Raw genomic sequence first — 6,186 nt, 5'->3', positions numbered from 1 at the left:
TAGAATTACATTGATTTGGTGCTATTTCACGGTGTATTCGTAATCTCCTAAATAATGCGACAATAGCCTGTCCAATCTCTTGAGCACTGGGTCTTTCGTTTTTTTAAAATTATTATAAAGGGGGCTCGTTAACTGGCGACTGTCTTCGTACGTTTGATATAACTAAATGTCGTCAAAGGGTCTCTGAGTAGCCTGCTTGTTGATTGTATCAGTTGGTAATCAGGAAGAGGTGACCAGCTGACCAGATGGTCACAATAAAGTCAAATACTCAGAATATCCTTGGCTAGATAGGTTGCATAACTTAATTTAATACATAATCTGAATTAACAAAATACACACTATGTACACAAACAGCTCTGACTGACATTATTCTGCAGTTGGCACTCGAACAGAGTTACAATGTGCTTAATAGACAAAGACAAAGCATTTTAGTACAATCAAATGCAAAACAATTGTCACCTTTAGTCTTAAATAGAGATTGAGGAAGGCAAGAGCTCAATGGTGGAGCATATATATATATATTACCATTTGTGTGGTCACCCAGACCATTTTGTGTTTTCAATGAAAACTCACACTTTTATTTATCAAATGAATTGCAAGATGAATAGAAAATATAGTCAAGACATTGACGAGGTTAGAAATAATGATTTTCATTTGAAATATTAATTTTGTTCTTCAAATTTCTAGCTCAAAGGAAAGCCAGTTGTATAACTTCTCTCACCAGCATAACTGTTTTCAGCTGCTATCATAATTGCACAAGGGTTTTCGACTGTTTTCTAACCCTCCATTAGTCTTCTAAGGCAATTAATAAACACAATGTACTGTGGTGGAAATAAGTGTTCCTTTACCTTGTGAGAGATCAACTTCTAAAACACATTTTTCCCCCAACATGTACCATTCGAACACTGGAGTTATAGTTGCTGGAAATGGGCCTTTATACACCTATGAAGATATTTCATTACAAACCAGACGTTTCCACCTAGAATATTCATTTACCACATTAACAATTAATAGAGGGTATTTCTAAATTAATTTAATGTTATCTTCATTGAAAAAGAACAGTATTTTTCTAAGTGACCCCACATTTTTGAACGGTAGTATATATATATATATATATATATTACAAATGTTTTTGCTCCTATATATATAACTAGCAACCACCTTGAAATGCTGTAAAAGTGATCAGGAAAGTCTTGACATCTCCATTAGTTATCTAAGATGATACACAATATGCAAATATCCTTTTTTCCCCAATGCAGTGCCATTATCTTCAGTCTCATTGCAACTGAATATGTTTGACATTAATCTGTATCTGGTTGCACCACCGTCAGCCGTACTGATTTTCTGCAGGTTTCCCTGGATTTAAATAGAATGTATATGGCTGTTAAGCACAACCGTATGATGACAGTTTGCATTGTGACACTATGAACCTTTTTCATTAAAAATACATTCTTTTGCCTCATTAGAGGAAAAGCACAGGTGTAAATAACAACCCTAATAATAGCTGAATTATATTTAGCTGCTTCAGTTTTAAGGTCCATGTATTGTCAATGCTGGCTCACTGTCATAGCGTACAGGGACACTTGAATAGAACATTTATTTTCCCACGACAACAAGTCAAGTGCTGTTTGAGCCTATAGGGCTGAATACGGCTTAACAGGATATCAAGAGGACATTACTGAAAACAGTGCTCAAATTCACCAGTAGATGGCAAACAATACACAGAAAAAAAGATGTGCAAACATGAATATTTGAGGTGAGAGGAGCTCGGGTAGTCAACTGCCAGAGAAACATGAAGTTGCATTCATGGGTTTTTGGAAAAGACGAAATGAGGTAAAACAGTCCAGAGGCTCTCTCACATTTGGAGACCATGGTTGTATGCTCCTGTTGGTCCAGAGACACGTAGACATAGACAGATACACAGCAAATAAGGCTTTAAAGGCGCTCAATAAAGAATTCAGTGCATAACTATCCGGAGAATTTCAGCATTTTACAATTCTGAGGGCAAAAGTGGGAAAACCCTGAGTGGGGAGCCCTAGTGATCTTCCTTGCTGCCCTTTCTAGTCTCCGCAGGCCTTTGTGTTCATGGCAGTGCCGTTTCAAAACCACATAGAGATGCAGATGGTCAAGATGCAGAAGCTGCAGAAATCCCGAGGAAGTACAGCAGCTGTTTCGCTTTTTTGACCAGTTTGGGTGATGTCACATGTCCAAGTGAGGTCCACACCGACGTGGACAACCAGGAATTTCAAGCTGCTGACCCTTTCCATCTCAGACTTGCGAATTGTCAGAGCTCGATGTAGTCTCCTTTCCTTCCTCATGTATATCATTGTCTCTTTGGTCTCACCTTTGTTGAGAGAGAGGTTGTTGTTGCTTCATGTCACCAGACTTCTATGCTGTCTCTTCACCCGCAGTGATCAGACCGATGACTGTGGCATCATCAGCAAAGTGTGAGGCGACAGGATAGGCCACTAGTGTGTAAAGCATGGGGCCGAGAAAACATCCTGTGGGGTGCCAGAGCACGTCACATTATTTTCAGGTTAGTTTTCTGACCTCAGAGTGTGGGTCTCACTCTCAAGCCAAGGTTTACAGCCTATTTGTGAGTTTGTGGGGAAGGTTGAGCTGTAATCGATGAGGAGCATTCTGATGTAAGCATATTTTCCAATAGAGAGAGGGCTATGAGCAGAGCTGCAGAGTTTGCAGCCTCAGAGCATCTGTTGGGGCAGTACCCATACTGCAGGGGCTCCAGTAACTCATGTGTACTACTTTGGATGTGGACCAGAACCCTTCTCTGAAGGTGCATCATTATGAGTGGTGTGCGTGCAACTGGACTCAAGTCCTTCAGATACAGTAAGTGACACGGCTCCTTTTGGGGTCTGGGATGATGACGGTGGTTTGAAAGTCGATTGTGATTTTGGCCTGTAAAATTACAGGGATGGAGGTGAAAACATCTGTCAGCTGTGTAGCACAGGTCTTTAGGGTCTGCTAGGGGATTGGACATACTGTTGTGTGGCAAAGGCAATATGGGAAGAATGGGAGGAAACCAACAACGCTATCTGAGTTACAACCCAGAAAATAGAGACCTTTAATGAACCTTAAATAACATTTGATTTACAAAGAAGGCACCCAGATTAGTATTTTCAAAATCAATCAACTCTTTTAATATAATAATCAAATATGCAGAGATGAAAGAGTATTAATGGACACATGTAAAATAATGGGAAGAAATATTTTTTATTACAATCTTTGCTAGAAATAAAATAAAAGGGGGCCTTTCTTAAAAATCTAAATCACATCCAAATCTTTAATCCTCGAACATGTCCAAAGAAAAACTGGGGAATGTATGTTGAGGCCACTGGTGGAGAGGCAGAGTACATTTAGGAGGGACAATGGTTACTACTGCTTACTCACCTCATGGGCAACTCAGCAATCCTCTCAGCAACACTGGTGCAGTCACTCAAAACCCAGTACTTGTACATGCATGCATTAGGTGTAGGAACCTTACCACGGGTGGCACACCTCCCAACATTGGCACTCTACTTCAAGAAAAAGAATCAAGTGTAAACATATCTATCTATCTATCTATTCATTTAGTGTGTGTCATACTGGCTGTTCATCGAAACTATGTGAACACATTGCTGTATAACTCACTATCACAATCAGCCAGTCTTTTCCTGCCTTGGACTGCATGTCATGGCTTTAAATGGGTGACTCAAAAGTTCAATCAAGTTAGACTCAAGGACACCAAACTGGATGCAGAGATTACGAGTGCTTGTGATGTGTAGTTGAGGAGTTGGTTTGCTCTTCAATCACCCTCTGGATACTGGACTTCCTGTGCCTGTTAGGGCCTGATATAAGTGAAAACGCATCATCCAGTCTCCACTTCCTGCCACCGAGGCCTCTGCGGAGGGTCACAGCATCAAAAAGAATACCTCTTACCCAGTCACTGACTGTGTGCGCTCCTCGCCGCATTGGGAGACGCTACAGTACTCTCCATATCAGAACCAGCGGGCTCAGGAAGAGCTTCTTCCCCTCAGCTGTCACCTTGGTGCAAAGTTCAGCAAGTATGTACATACTGATCATATTGTATATATCAGTGTGGCAGCTGTCTCCAATCTGGCCTCGGCTGCTGATATAAAAGGGCAGCAGAGCTGGAGGTTGGGGAAAGAGTGAGCAGAGGCACAGTGTTGCGGTCTGCTCTGTGTGTGCTGGTAGAATAAAATAAAGAAATGTTTCTAAACAGAACCTTGGTCTCTTTGGTCATGGCTGATCCTTGGAGCTTTTGGGGGAAACCCACGGGTAGCGGCACGAGACTTGCTACACATAGCATAGTTATACACTCATATTCCTGTTAATGCAGTCCACACTGCTCATACTGTATATATCTAATGCATTCATACCCCTTACTGTTTATTCCACATTCTAATTATTGATTTTATTCCGTATGTGAGCTATACTCTTTTTGTTCTTCTGGGTTAGATGCCAAACTGCATTATGTTGTCTCAGTAGCAGTAGTCTGTGCAAAGAAATATTTTTTGGATCTGCAGACATGATATGATTGTACTGTGATGAAATACATCAATGTCCTATTCATATTTCTTATCAAGTTTATAAAATGGGCATCTCATGGGTTGAAAATATCTCAAATACTCAATACTGTTTTTAATCAACCCTGAACTTTACAAGGCTATTTGGGACGTAGATGCGTTCCACTACTCATTATACCATAATATTTAGCCAGAATGACAAAAATGCCAGGATGTACTACTGCTGCCGGTCACATTAAGTCAGCATGTTTGCTCTTCGGACCCACAATCCTTTGTGCTGCAGATATAAGAAGGTCAAGTTGCAATGTTATGACAAAGTATGTCCAAATTGACCCGTCGCTAAGCCCCTCTCTAGAAAAGCTACTGTCCAGTCCTTCTTCAGCAAACAGGCACGGGAGGCCTGTCAGGCTATCAGCAGTGTGCAAGTCCCATAGCAAATATTTGCAAAGTGAAGAGGTAACTGTGTTTCCCACCGGATTTTGTGAGACTATGGCGGGTGGACATTGGTCCCTCTATAGAGAGACAGGAAATGAAATGAAGAAATATTTATACATTTTAAAGTTAAATGCATCAGCCTGGTGCAACCTTAGAGCATAATTAAGAGATCAAGGAAGAAAAAGTGTTTTCACAGACTATTTGGGATTTAAAACGTTCACATTTAGACAATTTTTCACTGGGATTTGCAAAAGTGGATTTTTGTTTCCTTAACGTTGTTCTTGTTAGACATTTTAATTGGGGTTTGTTACTTTGGACCTCCCAGCACTAGGTGGCGCAAGGCCGACTTAATTTGCTGTTTAGGCCTACTTAATGAGGAGAGGCATGGCCAGGTGTTGCTGATTAGTCAGAAAGAAAACAGTTTTTCTCTTTTATGGAACCAGCTTCCAATTTCAATTACATCTATTGCATCTGTCCATCGGATCCAGGTTTCTTCCCTTTTTCCCCTGAAGGGATGTCTATGTGTACAGATTGTAAAGCACTCCGAGACAAATTTGTAATTTGTGAAATTGGGCTATACAAATAAACTGAATTGAATTGAATTGATTCATGAGATAACGGGTGACAATACGCAAAGCAGAAAAGGAAATGGTTATGTGTTATATTATGATTTAAGTGTGTGCACCTAAGTGGTGGCAACATTGTTTATGATTTAGTTTGGGATAAATACATGCAAATGGAACAATACACAAACTGGGAATAACGAACTGAACCCTGAAATTAAATAAACCGCGTCGGAAGTCCAGCAGATGAGCAGCCAAGTAGTGCCTCCACTGCCTCGGTGTTGAACAGTTAACGGGGACTTTAACATTTATTTAAATCGAAAAACTCGCTTCGTGGAGGAAGAGGAGGTGCAGGCAGCAGTAAGCTGTTGGACCGGGATGGCGGCGGTGCGGCAGAGCGGCGGGTAGTGGAGCAGCGGCGGTGCGGTGGAGCGGCGGAGCGGCATCAGAGCGGAGCCAAAAAGAGCGGCGCCACCGTGCGGTGGAGCGGCATCAGAGCGGCGGGTAGTGGAGCGGCATCAGAGCGGCGGGTAGTGGAGCAGCATCAGAGCGGAGCCAAGAGGAGCGGCGCCACGGTGCGGTGGAGCGGCATCAGAGCGGAGCGAAGAGGAGCGGCGCCACGGTGCGGTGGAGCGACGCATCAG

Source organism: Pseudoliparis swirei, chromosome 3 (genome assembly GCF_029220125.1).
Source record: "Pseudoliparis swirei isolate HS2019 ecotype Mariana Trench chromosome 3, NWPU_hadal_v1, whole genome shotgun sequence".
NCBI lineage: Eukaryota > Metazoa > Chordata > Actinopteri > Perciformes > Liparidae > Pseudoliparis > Pseudoliparis swirei.
This window is presented reverse-complemented; position numbering follows the sequence as displayed.